General features: G+C 33.2%; 1 protein-coding gene across 1 annotated transcript in view; it reads right to left on the bottom strand.

Moving 5' to 3' along the window:
• The window catches only part of LOC114334818 (uncharacterized), a 905,910-nt gene extending 883,794 nt beyond the window's left edge, over positions 1 to 22,116 (bottom strand). Inside the window, exon 1 of the mRNA XM_050662384.1 lies at positions 21,896 to 22,116. The gene's annotated coding sequence lies outside the window, so the exon portion shown is untranslated. The remainder of the gene's footprint in view (positions 1 to 21,895) is intronic.
• Between the last annotated feature and the right edge of the window lie 3,733 nt (positions 22,117 to 25,849).

The following is a 25,849-nucleotide window of genomic DNA, read 5'->3' as shown; positions in this document are numbered from 1 at the left end:
AAAAACAAGGAAAATTAATTACCAGCTATTTTATTGCTGGACATGCTGAAATCAAATCTTAAGATTTCCTATATTAGTAATATAGCTGTGCAAAGTCCACAGAAAATGTGCTATTTTGTTTATAAACAAATTAGCGCTCCGAAATCTTTTTTTTTTTAATTATTGCTCTATAACTCCGAAAATTTTAACTTTAAACTAAAACACTCGCATAAAAATTGACAGTAATTTAATTCTGCACATTGATAATTTATTCCAATTTCCTTCGACGGAAATTTTCCTCGGATAATTCGGGTTTTCCAAACAAAATCTTTAATTTTCAACTAAAATTTGAGAGAAGTAATTATTTATCAATAATTAAATAATTTGGTGACAGTGACATAAATCTTTTTGAAGTTATACTTCTTTACGGGCGTAATGACGGTGAAATTTTATATGGGAAAACCTAGCGACCGGGCGCATGCGCATTATAACTTTGTTCTGATTGGATGTTCAAATGACATGACAAAAATTATCCAATATGGCAGCTGTGGCACAGCTGTGGGACTGTGTTTGGTTATAATGTATGCTTGTTGCGTTTTAAAATTTGTAGGAAGAGAAACAACAAACAAAAAGTTAGTTAATGGTTATACTGCCTTTTTAAATAGTTTTCATATTATATTTTTGGACTTATTTACATAGAAGAGATGATTGTTGCATGCCAATGTGAAAGCTCATCAAACTGTGCCTAGTATGAGTGCCGCAGATCTCGCTTATTCAAAGCTAAAGAATCTTTCACTGGTAAGTGTTTTATAAATAGTTGATCAAATTTTGTTATGATATTTGAACATAGCCACTTTGCACGACGCAAGTGATTGCGAAATGTATTAGTCGTTATACGGGCTCCGATACCTACCTTGAACCTACCAAAATAATACATAAGTAGTATGTAATACTTTTTTTTACATAATTTGATTACCATCAAAATTTATATCAATATTCACCTAATATATTGTCTTCTTACCCTATGTTTTGTTGTATTTTTTCAATTCTAAATCATTTCAATTCAAAATCAAAATAATTTGATTTACATAAGTTAAAAATGTCAAAAGGTTAATCTGTTTAGTTAGACGATCTTCGCACATAATGACAAGCTGCCTCTGTGGTGCAGTTTTAATGCGGGTGAATCCCAATACAACGCAAATACCAGCCGCGTGGTAAGTTGGTTCGAATCCCAATAGAAACTTTTATTTTTTTTATTTTTTTTTATACATTTTATGATTGTAAGTATATTTATTATATAATTTTATTTTCAGAAAATACGTATTTAGTTAAAAATTTTTCCGACAATTAATGTTCAGAAATCATTTGTGGCATTTTTAATGTGTTTGTGTGTGTTTTATTTTTTTATTATTTTAATTTTTGGCACTGTTTTAATAAAAATGTTTGAGAAGTATTAAGTATAAATTAATTTAATATTTAAATAAAATATAAATAAAAAGTATATTAATTTCGTTTATAATCATATAATCATATAATAGAAGTATAACTTCTTACGTGCGTACAAAGTACACACACATTCTTTTTTTGTTATGAGTGTCTTGAAGATATGAAAATTTGTATGTACAAAGAGGACCGGAATTAAAAGGTATCTAATGGTTCAAAGATTAAAATCCTGTTGTTTATAACTCGCAAATGCCGGTCAAATTTGACCGGTTATACCTGGAATCACTACTCGCAATTCAATTTTTTTTCTTCGAAAAGGGCACAGAAGCCGTGCCCTTTTCAACAGCGTTAACTTAATTTAATTTAATCTAATATTTTCTGAGGGGTTCTATTTGTTTATAAGCCAAAAAATTGTTTCTTTATAACATTCCTGAGACCGCTCAAATGCATTGGCGTAGTTAGACTTGGAGCTTGGGGGGGGGGGCACGGCTCCCTGAGCATCTTGAAGTATGATTAAGGGACCCAAAAAGCCCGCCGCAGGTGCCTCGGGGAGGCGAAAATTTTTTTGAGCACCACGCCCATTTTTCATTAAAAAAATCACCAATTTTGCTTCTTTTTTTTTACCTGATCATATACATAGTCACACGAACAGAAACCATTTTCTAAACTTACAACTTAAAATCTTTATTAATTAGGAATACAAGTTATAATTTTACAAAGGTTCTTTTTATAAAATTACAAAAATAAAAATGAAAAAACCAATTCTTTTAGTAACGGGTATAGGTACATGTCATATAAGTAATTATAATAATGTTATTTTAGGTAAAACATATACATCTTATTATAATTTTGCTACAGAAACATGCTTCTAGGAAATTAACTCTTGTCTAAACAAGAGTTAATTTCCTATTTTTTTCAGCAAATTTACATAAAACTTTTTCAGCTGTTATTTTATTTTTTACGATTTCATTTTCTATATGTATTACTGAGAGATTAGAAAATCGATCCTGAATCATAGTAGCTCTTAGCCAAGTTTTGATTCTCCTCATAGCTGAAAAACTCCTCTCACAACTAGAAGAACTTACTGGCAATATTCTAGAAATTTGCAACAGTTTATACAGGTTGGGATAATATTCTTTTTTAATATGCTGCATTATATTATCTATATTTATTTCATGTCCTTTTAGTTGCAACATATTCTTCATAACCACAGCTTCAGCATTTAAAGAGAAAGTATCAATTTTCAATATATTTTTATAATTGTCTACGAAATCTTGTGCATTCTCCATATCTAATTTACAAAATGCATCAACTGATGTGGCTAATGGTAAATTTTCAAATCTACTCGTAAAATTAACTATTATATTGTCTAAAACTTGGTAGTAAATATTAATTTTCCAGTATTCTTTAGCCGTTATATCCTTTTTCAAGTCAAGTGTATTGCTTTTTCCTATAGTTGACTCAGTAAAAAAGTCATTTTGCTGTCGTCTTCTTTTTGAAACTCTTAAAGGCTCCAGTGAAATTTCGTGTTTTTCAGCAAATTGTTTAATATCTTGCCAAATTTTAAACTCAGATCTGTATTTGAGTCAAATGGTCAAATTTTAATCCTGTAAGGTACGTTGAATAGGTATAGTGCTTTTTTATACGAAAATCATAGTTATTCTGGTGTATCATAATCTTTCTGGTTATTATTTCGACCGAAATTTTTTAATTAATATTTTAATTATTGCTAAACTATTGGTTAGATTGTCGCCGGTCTCCTGATATACAGAGAGGGGCTAAATTATGGAATAAATTCATTTTCTCTAAAATGGACGATTTTAGAGAAAAATCCCGAAACAGGTCGATTTTTATTTTTAAATTAAATTTTTTTGGCATATATTTCAAACTAGTGACGTCATCCATCCGAGCGTGATGACGTAATCGATTATTTTTTAAATAGGAATAGGGGTTCGTGTTGTAGCTCATTTACAAAGGCGTTCAATTCTCTATTCAGTATTATAAACATTAATATCATTATTTATACAGGGAGGCCAAAAAAAATTTTGAATTAAATTAATTGACGCAAGAAGAACAATGCATGTAATTTATTTAACTCAAAATACATTCTATTGCTGTCAGAAAATAGAAAAAAATGTTTATTTTGAAAATAAACATTGCTTTTAGCTTAAATTAAATGTTCAAACTGCCAATAGGTAGGAGGGAGGCTGTTTGTGATTTAATTTATGCGAAAAGAAATGTTTATTTGTGAAATAAACCTTTTTTTCTATTTTCTGACAGCAGTACAATGTATTTTGAGTTAAATAAATTACATACATTCTTCTTTTTGCGCCAATTAATTTAATTCAAAAATTCTTTTTGGCAACCCTGTATAAATACCTAATTATATTAATGTTTATATTACTGAATAGAGAATTGAACGCCCTTTCAAATGACCTACCACACGACCCCTATTCCCATTAACAAAATTATCGATTACGTCATCACGCTCAGATGGATGACGTCACTAGTATGAAATATATGCCAAAAAATTGTAATTTAAAAATTGGAGGGACGCCGGTGTTCAACATTCCTCCATGGAGAGTTTGGAGTAGTTCCAATGTCTCTTTCCAGCGTTTTGCACTTGCAGTAAGTTCAATGTGTCGCTAAGCCTTCGATAGCTAAGAGGAGAACTTTTAATGAACCGTAAGATGCTGTAATTCTGGCCTGTTGAATTGTTAATGTAAATAAAACACTTTCTATTTTGCTATGACTGTAATGAAGTTGAAAAGGGCAAGAAATAGAATTTTATATGTGAACAATTGAGTTAACAACTTATCCGTGAAAGACGCCACTACACATATATTTACACTTTGTACCGGCTTTTTGCTAATTGCGGCGTGAAGAATTCTCTTCGAAAAAGCGTAAATGAAAAGAGGTTTTTGCGTACGTTCTTAATGAGTGTTGATAGTTGACTGACTGACTGTTGCACCCCGCTCTTGCATACCGTTAACAAATTTTCCCGTTGGGGTGTTTGGGTTTTTGGAGGCGGAGATTAACATTCTTGGAAGTTTTCTTCGGGCACTGCGTAATGAAATTATTTATGGTTGTTACAGAGGCGGCGCGGAAATTTGTTGTTGGTGAAATAGAATTTATTTTGGGTGGAGAATACAGTTCTCCAACATTCCCCCCGGCGTTAGAGCCTTGTGGTCTAACCTACTCTTCTTTACCTTGATTAGGGAGAACCGAAATTTTAGAGATTGCCCTTGTGAATTGACCATCGATGGTCTTCAACTTGACCACTCTGACTTTGCCATCTTGCCCGGGCATTGTATCAACTACCCGTGCTAAAGGCCATTTTAGAGGAGGTACATTATCCTCTCTCAGAAGAACTAAGTCATTGACTTTTACGTTTTCCCTTGGTCGGGACCATTTTGGAGAATTTTGTAACCGGTTCAAGTAATCAACAGACCACTTTTTCCAGAAACTTTGTTGTATTTTTGCAATTTGCTGAAACATGGATAGTTTATTTTCCGGAATTTTTTGTAAGTTTTGCTCAGGATGCGCCGACAGGCTGGAGCCAATTATAAAATGCCCAGGACTGAGAAAGGTGTAATCTGAAGGGTCGCTGGACATGGAACAGATTGGCCTTGAATTCATCACAGCTTCAATTTGAACCATGACAGTGTAAAACTGTTCGAAAGTGAAAGAAGAACAGCCTATTAGCCTACGCATATGATATTTTGCGCTTTTTACTGAAGCTTCCCAGAGCCCAGCCCAATGAGGAGATCTAGGGGGGATAAACTTCCATGAGGTTTGATTTTCAGAAAGGTATTCCATAATGGTTTGAGAATTAGACTTATTTTGAAAAAATTTGTATAAGTCATAGAGTTGGTTTCTTGCACCAGAAAAACATGTAGCATTGTCACTGTAAATGACGGTTGGGTTACCACGTCGGGAAATGAATCTCTTAAGTGTTAATAGAAAGGAAGAAGTTGTTAGATCAGAAACAACCTCAATGTGCACAGCTTTGGTCACCATGCACACGAAAATGGCTATGTATGCCTTGATTTTTGGCGCTTTTCGGAGTGAAGAAGATTTTAACAGAAAGGGTCCACCATAATCTACACCCACTTTTTGAAAAGGTCTTGTTGTAATGGACAACCTATCTTCAGGTAAATTACCCATAAGCTGTTGTGCAGGAGCACACGAAAATCGGAAACATATGGTGCAGTTGCGAATGATTCGTTTTGCTTCCTTTAGACCATTGAGAGCCCAGAATTTCAAACGAAGATTTGAGAGAACTGTTTGCGCACCAGCATGTCCCAATCTGAGATGTTCATTTTTGATGATAAGATTGACGATAGGATTATTGGATGGGAGCAGTATCGGATGTTTTTGCAAATAGTCTATGTCGGGACAGTTCGTAAGTCTGCCTCCAACTCTGAGAAAATTAGAAGAATCTAAAAATGGTTTTAGTGACATGAAGTTTTTATTCGAAATAAATTTGTTATTTTTAAGCGCCGAAATTTCTTTTGAAAATGCATCACCCTGTATTTTCTTGATGATGAAATCCATTGCATAATTTAACTCCGCAACAGAAAGAGGTTCAGAAATTTTTTGTTTTTTACAATTAGAAATAAAACGAAATACGTACGCTACTGTACGTTTTAAGCGTGAAATATTTGAGAAACGTGAGAAAATTTTTATCCAGAAATTTTCCACATTAGAATTTACCACGAGGCTTATTTTTCTTTCCTCGGGTAGGTTTTCGAGAACTTTGTCATTTACTAGATTGGAAACATTGAAATTTTTATCTCGCAAGCATTTGGGACCTTGCCACCAGAAGTCGCTACTGAGAATTTCAGAACCAGACATTCCTCGAGAAAGAAGGTCTGCGGCATTTTGCGCAGACTTTATGTGAAGCCATGTAAAGTTTTGAGTCAACTCTTGGACAAGAGCTACCCGGTGAGCCACGAAAACCGACCACCGACTTGGATGACTTTTACACCACGACACAGCTACTTGGGAGTCTGACCAGAGGCTGACTGAATGAAATTTTATAGATTGATTTTCAAAGATAGAAATTATTTTTGCAACAAGTTTTGAAAGAAGAACCATTGCGCACAGCTCAAGCCTAGGAAGTGTTACCGTCTTTAACGGAGTTATCCTTGATTTGGAAGAAACTAATGCACAAGAGATGGTCTCATCCGAATAGAAAGTTCTTAGGTATACGCATGCGCCATAAGCTGCCATGCTGCTGTCTGCAAATCCATGAAGCTCAACCTTCAGAATTATTTTTTCAGAAAAATAGAAACGAGGAATTTTTAATTGTGACAAGTCCTGTAGAAAGTTGTTCCAATCGTTTAGAATAGTTTTGTCCGAAATTTCTGTGTCTCAGTGAATTTTTTGCAGATAGAGTTTCTGCATAAGCATTTTGCCTTTAACAATAAACGGATTGATGAGTCCCAGAGGGTCGAAACATTGCGCTAACGCAGATAGGATTTTTCTTTTTGTTATTGGTGGGCAGAAATTATTTTCGGGGACGGAAATTGTTATTTGGTCTTCCGCAGGGTCCCATTTTAGGCCTAGAACCTTACTGGAAGTGGAATCGAAATTTAGGTCATATTCCTGAGTAGTATTTTTTGAATGTTCTGGGTTGATTTGTTGTAGGAATATGGATGAATTTGAATGGAATTTATGTAAAGTAAACCCATGGCGGTTTAGAACAGAATTTAATTGCTGAAGTATTTCGAGCAATTCTTGAATATTATTTGACCCACATAAACCATCATCTACGTAGAATTGGTTTTCGAGAAATTGCGAGGCCAATGGGAATTGAACTTTATTTTTAGTTGAAATTTCTTGCAAGACTCTCGTCGCAAGAAACGGGGCGCTATTCGTCCCGTATGTGATAGTATTTAATTGAATACATTTTATAGAATCGTGGGTATCGTCCCTCCATAGAATATTTTGTAGAAAGCGTTGATCTTTGTTGATCCACGTCTGTCGAAACATTTTTTGAATGTCACAGGAAAATATGAATTTGTATTGCCTGAAACGAACCAGAATGTCGAATAAATCGGGTTGAACCTGATACCCTTTTAATGAAATGTCGTTCAGACTTTTTCCTGTAGAGCTTTTACAACTAGCGTCCATGACGACACGCAAAGTTGTACTTTTATTTTGTTCGTTGATGACACATAAATGTGGAATAAAATATTTTTTGTCCGAATTTTCATTTACGAACGAAAGAGGTACATATTCAGCATGCCCTAAAGAAATATATGTGTCAATGAAATTTTTGTACTCGAAAAATAATTTTTTATCTTTTTGGAATTTATTTTCGAGTGAAAGAAAACGCCGTTTGGCTATAGAAAATGAATCACCCAGTAATTGGTGTTCTTGTGCACTTTTTAATGGAATATCTACTTCAAAGCGTCCATTTTCAAGGATCTTTGTTGTAGTTTGAAATATTTGTTCGGCCAGCTCGTCAGCTTCCGACAGAATAGGTTTTTGAGAAAGTTCTTCCATGTTCCAGAATTTCGTGAGCAGCTCGTCCGTGCTACACGTAGAAAGTAGAGCAACATCTCCAGAAGCATTGTTTGCTACTGTAGGTGCCGTCAAGTGAGGAGCAATCACGCCGGCTATTAGGTACCCCAGATGAGAAGCCTGCAAAATTGGAAGCCTAGGGCCCAGAGGAATTATGTCAGGAAGAATTAAGTCGTAGTACAAATCAGCCCCAACCAAGATGTCTACCTGACTAGGTTTGTGATAGGAATCGTCGGCGAGAAAAACGTCCCTTGGAATTGGTAATTTTTTTGTAAGAATGCGGAACTGTGGAAGATTGCAAGTAATATTTTCTAAGATGGCACATGAAATTTTGAAAGACTTTTTATTATAGTTAGAATGCATTTTTATGTTGACCATCTTTTTTGAAACCGAATTACTTTGGCCTATGCCAGAAATGTTTAGAGATATGTCATATGGCTTGTAGCCCAGCCTATCAGCGAGACACTGGGTACAAAAGCTATTTTGACTTCCCGTATCGAGTAACAATCGGGCCGTTAAAGGTTTCCCGTTTTTGTCGAAAATGGTTACTTTGGCCGTAGCTAGAAGTATGTTTAAATTTTTTACGGACAAAGCAGAAAAGGAATTTGTAAATGGTTCTTGCCCTTGAAACGAAGGACCTTGAAAGTTTGAATTTGACGAATGTTCGCGTTCGTAATTGTTTGAATTTGTAGAAGTGGACGGACTTTCATTTTTATGGGTCGTAGAAAAAGTATTATGTTTACCCGAATTATTATTTGGTGCCACAATGTGCAAATTTGTATTATGGCGCCTTTTACAAACGGTACATACATGTTTTGATGAACAATCTTTAGAATTATGCCTACCTAGGCAGTTTACGCAGAGACCTTTTGAATTCACGAATTTTATTTTGTCATCATGCTGAATGTTTTTGAAAAAGTGACATTTGTAAATTTTATGACCTCGCTTTTTGCAGAAAATGCAATAAAAGTCAGAAACTAAATTATTTGACGTATTATTTTTATCTGAATCCTCTGATGTGTTATTACTGGATGCATGATGTGAAACTTTTACGTTTTTGGCTTGCCTAGGATTTGTATTTTCCAGGCTTTCCAGAACAATGCACCTTTTTTCAAGACATTTAAGAAAACCATCTAATTTTGGTACATCTGAATGATTTCGCTCAGTTTCAAAAAGTCTCCTTGTTGAAAAATCTAATTTGCTTTCTAGCAGGAAAACTAAAATTATATCAATGAGCTCTGTACTTGAAAATTGCAAATTTTTTAGCAATTGCATATTTTTTGTTACGGTAGTTAGAAAATTTCTGAGGGCTTGCGGTGAGCTGTTTCTCAGTGTAGGAATGTCTATAATTTCTGTTAAGTAAGAATTTATGATTGTGACCTTATTCTGATAGCGGTTCTTTAGAATATTTAAAGCAATCGAAAAATTTTCATTTGTGACTTTCAAAGAATCCACCAACTTAAGAGAATCACCCTGTAGGTAACTTTTCAAATAAAGAAACCTTTGGATGTCAGAAAGGGACTGATTTTGTATTATCAGTGTGTCGAAGAGCTCAAAAAAACTTTCGAAGTCCCCTATTTGCCCGGAATATTTGCATATGCTTATTGCCGGGAGCTTTACGGCCACTTGCTTAGCGGCAGCGACGCTCCCTGTATTGGTAATATCCAATGCTCTAATCGAATTTTGTATTTTTGACAGAACCGCAAAATAATTTTCTTCAAATATGGCACGATCACATTTTTGAGAATCGTCCAGGAATTCAATTTCATCCTGTACGTTATTGTAATCAGAGAACAGGTCTTGTAATCGACCTTCTCTTGTTTTGAATGAGAAAACATCTTTTTCCGAGTCGTGGTTTGCTTCTAGCCACGTTTGAATTCTATTAACAGAATCTAGAATGGAATGCTTTTTGTTTAATAATTTACTTAAACCTTTTTTGCTCATTGTAATAACTTTAATTTGTTTATTTTTGAATAAAATTATTATTTATTTTTGAATTTTAACAAGCATGCAATATTAAACCAAAAATTCAACCCTGAATAGTTCTTTAAATAGTGTTTAACTTTATTAGAGTAACATTTCGCAAGAGATCTTTGAAAATTAACTTTTTGAATTTACATATATAGAAAAGTTTATTTTGTACGTCACCCCTGGGCTCTTGGTACTTGAATGTGGGCTGCTTTTCCTGGAATCAGCTAGTCCTTGAACACCACTTCTTGAAGTAAACTATTATCACTGTTTTTGTTCAGAGAATGTTTATTTGTCCGTAGAATAAATAACGCAATCACTTTGTCTCTTGGAATTATTGTCTATTCGACGAGAATATCCGAAAAACGCGACACTTATAATGTCTTTTAGAAAGAGTTGGGATTAGCCAGAAATGTTTTTTAACAAAATAATAGAATTAGATAGAAACTTGAATTGAGTGTTTTTTGGCCAGAAAAGTTCGGTCGATGGATCAAATGTGGCTTTAAGGGCCAAATTCGGCTCTTAGAAATAAAATCCGGTCTCGGAGGAACAAAATGGAGGGACGCCGGTGTTCAACATTCCTCCATGGAGAGTTTGGAGTAGTTCCAATGTCTCTTTCCAGCATTTTGCACTTGCAGTAAGTTCAATGTGTCGCTAAGCCTTCGATAGCTAAGAGGAGAACTTTTAATGAACCGTAAGATGCTGTAATTCTGGCCTGTTGAATTGTTAATGTAAATAAAACACTTTCTATTTTGCTATGACTGTAATGAAGTTGAAAAGGGCAAGAAATAGAATTTTATATGTGAACAATTGAGTTAACAACTTATCCGTGAAAGACGCCACTACACATATATTTACACTTTGTACCGGCTTTTTGCTAATTGCGGCGTGAAGAATTCTCTTCGAAAAAGCGTAAATGAAAAGAGGTTTTTGCGTACGTTCTTAATGAGTGTTGATAGTTGACTGACTGACTGTTGCACCCCGCTCTTGCATACCGTTAACAAATTTTCCCGTTGGGGTGTTTGGGTTTTTGGAGGCGGAGATTAACATTCTTGGAAGTTTTCTTCGGGCACTGCGTAATGAAATTATTTATGGTTGTTACAGAGGCGGCGCGGAAATTTGTTGTTGGTGAAATAGAATTTATTTTGGGTGGAGAATACAGTTCTCCAACAAAAATAAAAATCGACCTCTATCGGGATTTTGCTCCAAAATCGTCCGTTTTAAAGAAATGAATTTATTCCATAATTTAGCCCCTCTGTATAATCTACTATAATAAATCTTTCATGTCATCAATTATTTAATTATTGATAAATAATTAGGTACTTCCCTAAAATTTTAATTGAAAATTGCAGATTTTTTGGGAAACCTCGGATTTTCTGAGTAAAATTTTTGTTGAAGGAAATCGGAAAAAAATAATTTTGTGCAGAACTAAATTACGGTGAATTTTTATTTGAGTGTTTTTGGCTCAAAGGAAAAATCTTACAGAGCATGCACTAATTGAAAAAAAAAGAAGATTTAGGGGTGCTAATTTGTTTATAAATAAAATAACACACTTTCTGCGGACTTGTCATACCCCATATTATTACTAATATATGCAATCTTAAGATTCGATTTTAGCAATAAAATAGCTGGTAAATAATTTTTCCCAAAAATGGCATTTTTTTCGATAATTTTCCCAGATTATCAACAAATTCCAATAAACCGGAGCGCCAACCCAAATTCTGAGCAGTGTCAACATGATAAGGTTAATATCCCCAGTTGTAACTAATATCGAAATGAATAAGAATCGCTATACTCTGCGGCTGTCATGGCGGTGTCGAAATGAAATTGCGACTGTCGAAATGAATTAGAATCAGGCCCCTGGTTGCGATGACATCACGGCAGAACTTTTACAGAGCATGGGTGAACATGGCCTCCAATTAATGTGGAGACTGTGCAATCATGTATGGAGAATCGGCAAATGGCCCAGTGATTGGTGTACCGCCCATTCATAAGAAAGGCGTAACCATAAAATGTAGTAACTACCGAACCATTTCACTAATTTCATACGCAAGTAAAATTCTGTTGAGAATCATCAAGTGTCGCATGCAGACATACCTGGATAGACAAATACCACAAGAACAGGCAGGCTTCGTGAAGGGTAAAGGCACAAGGGAGCAAATACTTAATATGCGACAACTCATTGAGAAAGCACGAGAATTCAAAATTCCGATGATCATCTGCTTTCTGGATTATCAGAAGGCATTTAACTGTGTAAACTGGACAGTTTTGTGGAAAGTTCTACATAAGATGGGGGTTCCTGATTATCTGTCAGCTCTGGTGAAAAGCCTATATGAGAACAGTGAAACCAGAATAAGAATTGAAAACCATAAGTCCGATCCTTTTAAAATAGGTAGAGGAGTCCGACAAGGATGTACATATTCTATCTACAAGTCTTTTTAATTTCTATGGGGAATATATAATGAGAAAAGCACTCGACAAATGGAATGGCGGTATTTCTATCGCAGGAAAGAAGATCTCAAATCTCAGATATGCAGATGATACAAAATTAATAACTGCATCCGAAGAAGAAATGTCCAGCCTGCTGCAGCTAGTGGAAACCGACAGCAATAGATGTGGTCTCAAGATCAATAAACAAAAAACAAAAATTATGATAGCAGATTATTCAAATTCACTTCAGACAACAGGAGCCTTAGACCAGTTTGAATTGGTTAACGAGTTCAATTATCTAGGATCCTACATTAGTGATCTTGTGAAACATAAATACGTAGGACAATAGGCATGGCCAAAAACGCTATGAGTCGATTATCGAAAATCTGGAAAGATCGCTCTTTGTCGAAGAACACCAAAATAAGATTAGTACGTGCCTTAATTTTTCCCATATTTAATTACGGATCCAAAACATGGACAATGAAATCGGACGACAGAAAAAGGATTGACGTCTTTAAAATGTGGTGATGGAGAAGAATGCTTCGGATCTCATGGACGGAACACAGAACAAATCACTCAATCCTCCAAGAGCTTAATATTCAGACTCGACTTTCCTCTATTTGCCTCTCCACCGTCTTAAATTTTTTCGGCCATATTGCAAGAAGAAGTGATGATAATCTTGAGAGACATATAATTTCGGAAAACGTTGAAGGGTGCAGAAGTAGAGGTCGCTCACCTACTCGATGGACGGATCAAGTACAGAAAGCCAGTGGAAAAACATTCTCTGAATCCATGAGGGAAGCTCAGGACAGAAGCCGATGGAAAGAGATAGTTGCTCGTATTATAGGGAATCACGACACTCAGCAATGAGGAAACGACTGAGGAGGATAAAGGCCTGGCCAAAATTTTAAATTTAACAAAAATAAAATGTTACTCTACAAGAATAATTGTTCAAAACGTTTGAATATATGACTTAATCTACAAATTTCTTTTAAAAATCGATTTCAGATTTGCCTCTCTCTATATCGTACTCTTCTACTGACACAATAATATTTTATAAGAAGTCGCCTACGATGCAAAATTTATATATTTATTTTCGATCCAATCTCTTGATGTTTTATTCCAAACAGAGATAGAGAGAGACGGAACGTCTCTCTCCGCTTGTTTATATTTTAAATCTCTTGGCTTGTTACTGCCAGCTATAAATTTTATTTTACTACATTGTACTTTGTTTGTTACGACTTGTATAATACCGGTATTATTATTATCATTTCGTCGATGCAACGTGAAGCTGGTTGACACGTTTTGTCTACAACTTTTGAATTTATCGAACGAATTGGAAACGAGTGATTGGTAGACATTTTTTTATGTCAAGCAAATATACGAGGATTATTCGTAAAATAAGATTCCCTATGCCGCTGAAAAAGAGTGGAACGCTGCCTTACAGATTATCTGTCCCTCTCTCTTATCCCACCATCTTTGCCTCACTGTATTGCTCAGTGTCGGCCTAGAAGCCTACGAAGATGGAGGTTCGCCAATGTGAAATTCATGCTGTGATACGTTTTTTTAAATGAAAAATGGATTTCATCTATTAACATTCTTTATCTTCTTCGGCACTACAGCTCAAATTGAGCCTTCTCCTCCTTTATTTTTTGCCTCCACCCTTGTTATGGACTCCTTGTGCGTCGCTGTTTACTGTGTCTTCTCTGCCCTTTCTTGACTTTCCAACCGGTCTCTTTCCCTACATTCTAGCGTGCAGTGCTCTTTTTGATAGCCTATCTTCTCCCATTCTTATCACATGTCCGGCCCATTACAATCTTTGTATTCTAATGAGGTCTGACAGGGGTGTTTCCTTATAAAGTTGATAAAGCTCGTTGTTGTATCGACTTCTGAAAATTCCGTTTTCCATCACAGATCCTAGTATTCTCCTCAGTACCGTCTTTTTGAATGTATCGAGTTTGTTTTTGGATATCATCAAAATGGAAATAAACTTACGTGCATAGAAATCGGCCCACTTAAAAATTTGTTCATTTCTGATGTCTTTTTGTATATTTCCTAAACCTGTTGGCCGATTTAAGTTATTTTTTGAACATTCTTTAGCAATACCACTGTAATAATATTGTTGCTAAACAGGTAAATTTTCATTGTATACCGGGTGTACCAATCAAACTGTGCTTTTTTCTCAAAGTTCGCATCACCCTGTGGAATATTATAGCATTTATAAAATACTGAAATTAAAACCCAACTATAGCCTCAGGTTTTATTAACATTCTGTTTTTTTATTCACTCGTTTATGTTGGATAATAAAAAAGTAGGTACTTAAACAACTAGACATGTTCTTCATCAATACACGGTGTTTATAAATAAGTGCGACAAACTTTAAGGGATAATTTTGCATGAAAAAATAATGGCAGTTAGCTTTATAAACGTATGTCCGCAAATGTTTCGTTTCCGAGATATGGGATGTTGAATTTTTTCTTACAAACTGACGATTTATTTTATTGCTTTAAAACCGGTTGAGATATGCCAACGAAATTTGATGGGTTTTAAGACGTAGTTGTTGCACATCTTTGACATACAATTAAAAATTTAATATTCACCATTAACGCGCATACGTGTAATATGACCGATCATATTACTCGTATGCACGCTAATGGTGAATATAAAATTCTTAATTTTATGTCAAAAAATCCGCAATGACTATCTCTTAAAACCTGCAAAATTTCATTTGCATATGTCAACTGGTTTTAAAGCTATAAATAAATCTTCAATTTGTAACAAAAAAATCAACATCCCGTATCTTGGAAACGAAACATTTGCGGAAATACGTTTATAAAGCCAACTGTCATTATTTTTCATGCAGAATTACCCTTTAAAGTTTGTCGCACTTATTTAAAAATACCGTGTATTGATGAAGAACATGTCTAGTTGTTAAAGTACCTAACTGTTTTATTATCCAACATAAACGAATGAATCAAAAAACAGAATGTTAATAAATCCTGAGGCTATAGTTGGGTTTTAATTTCAGTATTTTATAAATGTTAAAATATTCCACAGGGTGATGCGAGCTTTGAGAAAAAAAACACAGTTTGATTGGTACATCCAGTATACATATAATGAAAATTTGCATGTTTAGCAACAATATTATTACAGTGGTATTGTTAAAGAATCATGCTATAACATGTTCAAAAAATCACTTAAATCAACCAACAGGTTTAGGAAATATAAGGCATCAAAAATGACCAAATTTTTAAGGGGGCCGATTTCTATGCACGTAAGTTTATATAAAACAGCAATGAGACCTGTCATAATCTAGGCAGCGGAAACAATATGTCTGACTAATATAGACGAAAAGAAGCTAAGAATAATACAAAGGAAGATCCTTAGAATCCATCTGTTAAAACCATTTATAAATAATTTATATTATAAATTTATGTATGTGTGTGTGTGTGTGTGTGTGTTTATGTTTTATTGGCATTGATTTAAGCAACCAACTGGCCAGTCAATGTGTTTTGAATTCTCTCGTTTACAAAATATATGGTTAGTATCTAAATTTAAAACTATTACTACTACTAAGCTTTTTTACTGTTTTTTTTATTTTTCTTTAATATAGATTTTAACAATTTTTTTTATTATATTTTTTATTTTTTTTATTTTATTTTTTTTTCTTTTGTTTTTATGTATTTTTTGTATTTTTTTACTACGCTAAGACCTAAACCCGATTCAACCTCTCGGAGGTTGAATCTCGAAAGTAGATCTTTTTAGTAACTTTTTATTTTATTTTATTATTTTTTTTTATAATTTTTTTACTCTTTTTTTCAGAGTTTTAATTTTAAATAATTAACATGGTTGTATAACATTTTATAAACATCTAGATTGTTTGATTGTAAAAGATATATAAGATTAAAAGGAAATTGTACATTAACTTGAACTAGATTGGTATAGAAATTTGATATTTCAATAAAATGTAAAGGACATTATAACAGCATATGTTGTAGATCAGCTAGCTCTCCACATAAACATTCATCATTATCTACAAGTCCTATTTCAATTTTGTAGACTGGAGTCAGACAGTGATTACTTCTTATTCGACAAATAGTTTTTGATAAAGTCTCTGTTGGAAACTTGATTAAACCATGTCTTGATAGGAAGGGTAGGCTGCATTTTTTTGTAATAATTTCCTTTGTTTGATAGGTCTGGATCCCGTGTATGAAAAAAAAGTTGATTAATAGCAAGCTGAAAATTTGTTAATAGCTTAAGGGTGTCTAGTCGGATAAACTTTGATATATGGGAACACTGGAACAGTGGCAGTTTTAATTGTGGAACTGGTTAAAAATTTGGAACGGTCAGACCATGAAAACAGCACATTTATTTTGTCCGGCAGAACAGACTTGAAACTCTCCGAACAGATATTACACTCTCATGCAAAAATCAGACTGCTATTTATCACCTGTCATAATTCCTGTCATTTGACATTTTCTACATGTTCCACTCATTAATCCATGAGAGATTGAGATCCATGAGAGAATCCATGTTCCACTCATGAGAGTTTAATCTCTGTTCGGAGAGTTTAAGTCTGTCCTGTCGGACAAAATACATGTGCCGTTTTCGTGGTCTGACCGTTCCAAATTTTTAACCTGTTCCACAATTAAAACTTCCCCTGTTCCAGTGTTCCCGTATATAAAAGTTTGTCCGACTAGACACCCTTAAGCTATTAACAAATTTTCAGCTTGCTATTAATCAACTTTTTTTTCATACGCGGGATCCAGACATATGAATTATTGTATTGTTCCTGCCATTTCGTCCGTTTGATAGATCTGATAATAGAAATTATATCTCCCATAGGAAGTTGATAGGTTTGCAGAGCGGATTCCTTCGTTGTTTAAAAATAAATTATAAATATAATTTTATAATTTATAAATTATAAATTTATAAATGATTTAGAAATGAACAAATTATAAAATACATACCTACGTTCCAAAAGATCTGTAACGTGTATGTCGATTAAACGAAGTTTGTAAAAGCCGCGTATAAAGAATGTTAATTTTAAAACACAATAAATAATGCAGTTTTAATTTTGATCCCACAAAACGCCATAGATTTTTGTCGCGCTGCTACATGTTCAGTTATGTTACGTATACGAATTGTTATTAAAATTTTTATATACAACATAATAAAAAGTGAACAAAAGGTCCACGACGATATTAAATTTGATATTTGCAAGTTTTATCCGCAGTATTTAACACTGAATTGAACATTTATATACAGTGTCTTGTAGTAGACTATTAACCATCTTTAATACAATAATTAATGTCTACAAGGATGTCTGCATGTGCTTGTAATGAATTTTCCCCGAAAAGTGCTCTGTTTTTTGGTTATTTCACATTGAGATATTCGATTGAAATATTTCACATTGAAATATTCGATTTGGAATTTGACGAAGAAGAGCCTACTTTTCATTAGCTACAACTCTGCTTCTACTGGGTCTGCAGACCTCAAGCGTACATCATTTTTTTAAATTTTTTATAAGTAAGGAGCGGATTTATATGCGAGCAATGATGAATTATGCGCATACATATGCAGTAAAAAATTACGAAATATGCGGAATATATGCACAATAATTTCAAAAAATGCGCATTTTGAAAAACCATTATATTTATCTACAATAAAATAAATGTATCGATTTTCCACTATCTTATTGATTTTTTTATGGTATCGTTGTAAATTTGAGGTACGTAATTTTTTCTCAGTGCACTTTCATCGGGAACACTTTTTGAAGTTATACTTCTTTAGGCGCGATTGAGGGTGAAATTTTATTAATCTGCGCGCATGCACACACAGACAGTATGGAGTTCGTTACTAAATGTTTTAATTTGTGTATGTATCAGTCCAGAAAAGGTGTGGAAATAATATATTAGTGTTTTTAAATATATTTTTCTACAAACGTGTTAAAAATGCAATCTATAACACTCCATAGGAGCGTTAAAAATGCTACTTTAAAGCACCAGTGCTTTAAAATTTTTAAGGCACTGCAGTAAAAAGTGAGTTGTCAAATGGTGAAACGTCAAAATATTTATATTTCATTTATTAACATTAATATTAATAATACATCTTGCGCAATTTGAAAAAGGTGGTTTAAAAGGTTTTTTAAAATTTAATTTAAACTGTATTATTGCATTTTTAACACCTTTGTAGAAAAAAACTATTTAAATTTGTTAGAATATACAAAAATATAAGTAGATTCTGATGTTATTCTATAGTTGTTATGATTTGCGTATTGACAGTATAGGAAGTTTTGATGTAATGTCAAGAAAAATATAAAAATAGAATGTCAGTCAAGTTCAAGTAAAAGCTTTTGAAGGTATTGTCCTGTAATTGAGAATGAATAAATTATAATTGTTGATATATAAGACGTTTGTAGAAAAAATATTGTATGATATACGTGTTAAAAGGTACATTTTTAAGGCACTCATGTGAATTGCAGAATTAGCGAAGCGAATCTTTCACACGAAACTTTCACATACGTGCCTTAAAATTGTACTTTTAACATTTATATCATAAATAACTATTGTAATTTTTGTGTATTTGAACTTGTCTACCTCGGGAATAAGATAATAAGTAATATTTAAAGTATCTTATAATCAACTTCGTCTGTTTGTCACTATGTCTGAGAAATCTTGTAGACCGGATAAGGAGAAGGGTATACAGTGGTAGAGCGTTGGACTGGAGATCAAGAGGTCCCCGGTTCGAATCCTGGTGTTTTCTAATCTTTTTTAATTTTTGGTATTGTTTTAATAAAATTTTTTGGAAAGTAGTAAGTAAAAATTAATTTAATCTTTAAATAAAATACAAATAAACTGTCCAAAAGTTTATTTATTTCATTGAAATGATATTAAGAAGTATAAATTCTTTCGTGCGTACAAAGTACACACACATTCTTTTTCTTGGAGTATACGAGTATACAGAAAAAAACTTTTAAATATAGGATTTTCCAGTTTTTTTAAAGCTATGTTTGCACAAATCATCGCCTAGCATAAATCCGAATTAAATTTATATTGTTCATTAGATGAAGTCATCAACGATTGTCTACTGTCAATGGATAACTGATCAAGACTACTTTCGATTCTTAAGGGTCATTCGGGAATAAAAGGCAATGAAATAGTTGACAATTTTGCTAAATCAGCTTATGTGATCGGAGAAAAAATAAACAAAAATTTAATTCCAGCTTCAGATATTGATACTTTTAGCAGACAAAAACTTAAAAATAATTGGCAATTGCATTACAGAGAATGTAATACTGGCTCAAATTTTGCTCATTGTAACCCTAGGATATTCTCAAAAAGATGGTTTTACACAGAATATAACAGACATTTTATAAAGACCATTAATCGGTTGAGAGCCAATCATGCTCTTACGCCATCTTACATGCATAGAATCGGCTTGTCAGATACTCCCAATTGTACTTGTATATTGTGGCAAAATCGGACATCTAACACATGTCATATTAGAATGTCATTTAAACATAAATAACATAAACGACCTTTATAAGGAATTAAAAGATTTAAAATGTTTTTCCCAATAAACCTAAATACTTTAATATTTACAAATTATATGGAAATTCTTCATCTCATTTATAAACATGTTAAATTATGTAAATACAAGTTGTAAACGTAATATGTAATAAATAGGCATAATTTGTTAATGTGGTTTGAAAAAATTTAAAAAAAAAATAATAAAAAAAACACAAAATAAATAATAACAAAAAAAATAATAAACAAAAAAAAAGAAAAAAAAGGAACAAAAATAAAAAAGAATAGAAAAAAAGAAGTAAAAGAAAGTGTTTCGCACAAATTAAAATATATATTGAAAAAACAGTAAAATAATTAAAAAAAAAACAAAATAAAAAAAGCTACACAATGTACCAATGTATCTATAAAAATAAAATTGTAGAATGTACTTATGTTATAAGAAATTTATGACTATGAATCTGCAATCAATCAGAAACAAGTCTGGCTAATTGGCTCTGCCAAAGCCATTTTTCAAAAAAAAATACTTTCGATTCGCTCATCTTCTTGCATTTTGACTTGTGTAGTTTTGTCCCGACGTGTTGTGTAACCGAAAATTTTCACTAATATGGTATTTACGACAAAAACACATACTTTTTCAAACTTAAAAAGTTGAGGAATAAGCTAGATATTATTTATTAAAGAAAAAACAGGAAGAAAGCAATCTTAAACTCACTTTTTACTACATGCTTTACAGTTTTCCATTGGTGTAAAGAAGCTAGGGATAGGTTCTGATTAGGGAATAAACCAAGCTAGAATTTTTCGGCATATTTCACTCTTCATAAATAAAAGTACTTTTACACAAAAACTAAACATTCGCATTGACCGACTAAAAGTGACTAATTTTACTGATTTACGGGAGCTGATTTAAATCATATTCAAATTTCCGTTAGAGAATTGTAAAACGATGTTTAAAAGGTATAAAATATTCTCTTAACAATAGGGTATTTAACATCCTACAGTCATTTTATGACGAAGCCGACGTACTAGACCCACTGGGTAAAGATCGGGAGTTTTCTAAGAAAAACCGAAAAGGTATAGCGAATGAGCCGACTTCAGGTAGTTCTCGAAAAGATATGACAGCATGTGTGGGCGAATATTTTGTGCCGAATTAAAAAACTTAAATTTTTTTTTCGTTTGGACAAAAATGTTTTTAAATAGACACATAATATGCACGTTTATTTAAAAATATGCAAAATTTGGTAAAGTTCTCGAATATGCGAATTATGCAAGCAATATGCATTTAGCATAAAATCCGCTCCCTATTTATAAGCTATATTTTTACTAAGAATATTTTTTCGCTAGAATACTTGCTTTTTGAGTTAACACTCGCAAATAACTCGAAAAGTATTGACTTAGTGAAAAAAACTCTATAGAAAAAAATTTGCTTAGAATTATATTATATTAATGATAATTAGCAGTCTGATTTTTGCATGAGAGTTTAATGAATGGGTAACAAATCAATTGGAAGTTCTGTCCGACAAAATACATAGGACGTTTAATTTCGTAGTCTGACGTTCCAAATTTTTAACCTGTTTCACAATTAAAACATCCCCTGTTCCAGTGTTCCGCTGTACATCAAAGTTTGTCCGACTAGACACCGTTAAACTATAGGTATAACAAATTTTCAGCTTGGTATTAGGTAGGTAATCACCTATTTTTGGTACGCAGGATCCAGGCCTATAAATAGATATTAGAATCTAATGTCAAGCTACAGCCCATTCGTTACCAAACACCCTGTAAGTACTTATACGCAAACAACGCGAGAATAATATTTTTAGGTTTCATTTATTTTAAACTAGCTTTTCCAAGAATTCAACGCTTGTGAGACTGATATATCTACTGTTACAAAAAAACTGTAATATTTGCAAAGAAACTTAATGAAAATACAAATATATTTCAAGAAAAACTCACTGAGAACGAAAAATTATTATTTTGTAATGTATTTAACTCTAAATCATGTGTTTATCAATATTTACCTTTGAGAAAATCAAAAAAGTAGACTTGAATGACGCCATCTCACCACACTTTATTGTTCTTTTCGACACTTATAACAAACAAATTCACTCAATAATTGCATTATTTAGCAAAATTAGGAAACAATCACACATTAATTGTCTTTTCACTGTGTTTATTAGAAGATTATGTTTTAAAAATGCCGGTTAATTCTGAAATTTAAAATAAATTGCCAAGGTGTCGGTGCAAGTCGTGAAAAGAAGCAACCTGTAGCCTGTAGCTAATGGGACGATCGACGATCGAATGCCTATAAAAAATCAGTCTTTCGGTGGCCGAAAATTTCCGAATAAGAAGCGTCAGTGATGTTCAATTGTTTTTCAGAGCTTGCTTGCATTTTTATTGTTTTTTGTAGATGCATTTTGACATTATTTAGGTCGGTTTAAGGGAAGGGGTAGAATTATAAAACATTCGTGAAATATTTCATCAAAGAGAGATGGCGCCAGAAGCCTGAAATAAGAATATAATATTTATATAATAATAAAATACAAATATTATACAAAATAATAAAATACTATCAAATTAATTTTGGTTTATAGTTAGCTACGTAATTCAAACACAATAAAGATAAATAAAATTATAAAATTAATATTCCTTAAAACAGAAATGTTTTAGTCTTGACTGGTACAAAAGTAGGCAACCAGTATATCATTTATGTTCTTCAATGTTTGTTTCATCTTTAATATAGAATTGTTTGTTTAAATCGTCTGCTCAGCTATTTTAGCTTTCATTTTCCACGCCTATTGTAAAAATCTACTTCTTCTTCTTATATCTATATATAATCTTATTTATTTACTTCATGACGTTACAAACCTTAGTGGATTTTAGCCGACTCAACAACATGCCTCGATTCTTCTCTGTATTGAATATTGAACAATCTCCATCAAATTCTCTACGTTCATAGCTTTAACGTTTTCTGCTATATTATCTCACCACCAGGGTTCAGGGCGTCCGCGTGGTCTTCTTCCAGTTGGTACTTCTTCTCATACCAGCCTTACAGCTGAACAGCTGTTCTTTCATCGGAATGTCTTCTGAGGTATCTTGCCCATTGGAGTCTTCCGGACTTTATTTATTTTATTACTTCTGGGTATAGTTTTATTCGTCATCTTCCTTAAGATTTTTTTTCCCAAACAAGTAGTATCTCATCTTCGTTTGCCATTCTTATCGTCCACGTTATCACGTTCCTTTATGCCCATTATGTAGTTGTATCCATTGCTTTATGTAGTTTAACAGGGTATCCAGAAACTCTACCGACAAACAAAGACAGGAGATTCCTCAGGTAATATTAATACAATTTAACCCAATTCACCTAGTTCGAAAATGCTTCCAAAGGGAGCTAGAGCTCTTTGAAGATGGCGTCATGTAATTAGTTTTTCTTAAATACCTCCAGAACGCTTCTATCTAGACAAACGAAAATTGGTATGCATATTAACTTTCCAGAAGTGAATCGATTCCATCCATTGTGAATTTCTAGTACCGGTCATAGGCGTCCGTTTTGGCTAGGGTAACGGTTATTTTATCGCATAACTTTTTTGTCTTTAACTGTTAAGCATTTTTAACACTGGATTATTAAATTGTGAGGTATTCTAGTACTAAAAGGTACTCTTGCTTAAGTCGGTAGGACACACCGTTTTCTAAAAAAATCGATTTGAAAGTTTTTCGTTTTTGGAATTTGAAAAAAAGTTAAAATTTTTTTCAAAAAAAAAACGATGTATTTTACTAACTTAAAGCAAGAGTAACTGTTAGTAGGTACTTGAATACTTCATAATCTAATAATCTAGTGTCAAAGATGTTTAAAAATTAAAGACAAAAAAGTTATGCTATACATAAGTTGACCTTTCCAAAACGGGCGCCTATGACCGGTACTAGAAATTCGCAATTAATGAAATCGATATGAATCATCTCTGGAATATAAATAAATGTACCAGTTTTCTAAATAGTTTTTTTTTGAAAATTTTTTTTGAAATTCAAAGAACGAAAAATTTTCAAATCGATTTTTGTAGAAAACGGTGTATCCTATCGACTTAAAGCAAGAGTATCTTTTAGTACTACAATACCTCACCATCATCATCATATCAACGGCATCAACCGTTGCTATACCCAAAACTGACGCCTATGATCGGTACTAAAAATTCGCAATGGATGGAATAGATTTATCTCTGGAAGGTAAATATACGCGTACCAATTTTTGTTTTTCTAAATAGAAGCGTTCTGGAGGTATTTAGGAAAAACTCATTACAAGACGCCATCTTCAAAGAGCTCTAACTCCATTAGGAAGCATTTTCGGACTAAGTGAATTAGGTTAAATTATCTTAAAATTATCTGAAGAATCTTCTGTCTTCGTTTGTCTGTAGAGTTTCTGGACACCATGTATATGCCTTGTTTATTTTCTCTATTGACATTCATTAAAAATTAGTATACCAGGCATAAGTCTGGATCCCGCGTATGAAAAAAAAGTTGATTAATAGCAAGCTGAAAATTTGTTAATAGGTTAAGGTTGTCTAGTCGGATAAACTTTGATATATGGGAACACTGGAACTCTCCGAAGAGAGATTAAACTCTCATGCAAAAAATAGACTGCTATTTATCACCAAATCGGCGTTTTAATGAGTGGAACATGTAGAATATTTCAAATGACAGGAATTATGACAGGTGATAAATAGCAGTCTGATTTTTGCATGAGAGTTTAATCTGTATTCGGAGAGTTTAAGTCTATTCTGTCGGACAAAATAAATGTGCCGTTTTCGTGGTCTGACCGTTTCAAATTTTTAACCTGTTCCACAATTAAAACTGCCCCTGTTTCAGTGTTCCCATATATCAAAGTTTATCCGACTAGACACCCTTAACCTATTAACAAATTTTCAGCTTACTATTAATCAACTTTTTTTTCATACGCGGGATCCAGGCCTAGCAGGGAAGACTGGAAGGAAGGTGTATCCATACAATCGGAAGCTACCTGGTACACTGATGGCTCAAAAATATCGGAAGCTGTATGAAGCGGTATTTTAGGGAAAAAACAAGGAATACATTTCCTGATAAGCCTATCTAAACATTTCACAATTTTCCAGGCGAAAATAACGGCAATCCATCATTGAGTGGAAGAAATAGAAAGGCAGAAAAGAACTTCACCGTTGAATTGCAATCTTCACAGATAACCAGGCAGCGCATAATGCACTTATTTCTGTAGAGGTTAACTCTAAGCTAGTATGGGATTGTGTGGATGCCTTAAATAAACTAGGAGACTGTATTAAGGTTACGGTAACCTAGGTAGCAGAAGGATCATAGGGGCAATGAAGAAGCAGGTGAAATGGACAGAGTCTCATCAATGCCATTCATTGAACCATAAACCTTCTGGAACGTTGCAAAAACAGTAACAAGAACGGCTACAAGCTACAAGTGGGTAGATCACAAATCCCTGGAATGGTGGAGGACACCCTGGATCACCAGGACAAAGACAGGCGAAACAGTTTATTACAGAACATTCGTCAAAATTTACGGCAGACCAAATAAGCAAAGACAGGAAGAAAACTATAGTAGGTCTGCTAACAGGGCACTGTATTAAACTGAATAGGCACTGGGAGCTGATGGGATTGTCAGATGATGACCTACCTATGCAGATTTTATCACGTAGAATAAGATAGCAAAAGTAACCAAAAGCTATAGTAATTTAACCCTAAAAACGATAGGAACTCAAAAAAACACATGAAGTATTGACATTAAAGATATAAAAATAAAGAATTAATAAGAGATACAAAAGAAATCAATAGCAGATTGATTTCAACAAATTTCCACAGTGGAGTTTATAGAACACAATTAAATACCGGAAGAATGGAGAACGAACGAACTAATTCTACTATTCAAAAAAAAGATAAAAACTTACAACTAAAATCTTACAAGACGTAATGAATCAGAGGATAAGT

The sequence above is a fragment of the Diabrotica virgifera genome, chromosome 9, assembly GCF_917563875.1.
Source record: "Diabrotica virgifera virgifera chromosome 9, PGI_DIABVI_V3a".
Lineage (NCBI taxonomy): Eukaryota > Metazoa > Arthropoda > Insecta > Coleoptera > Chrysomelidae > Diabrotica > Diabrotica virgifera.
The sequence above is the reverse complement of the archived record's forward strand: the minus strand, read 5'-3'. Positions and strand labels throughout refer to the sequence as shown.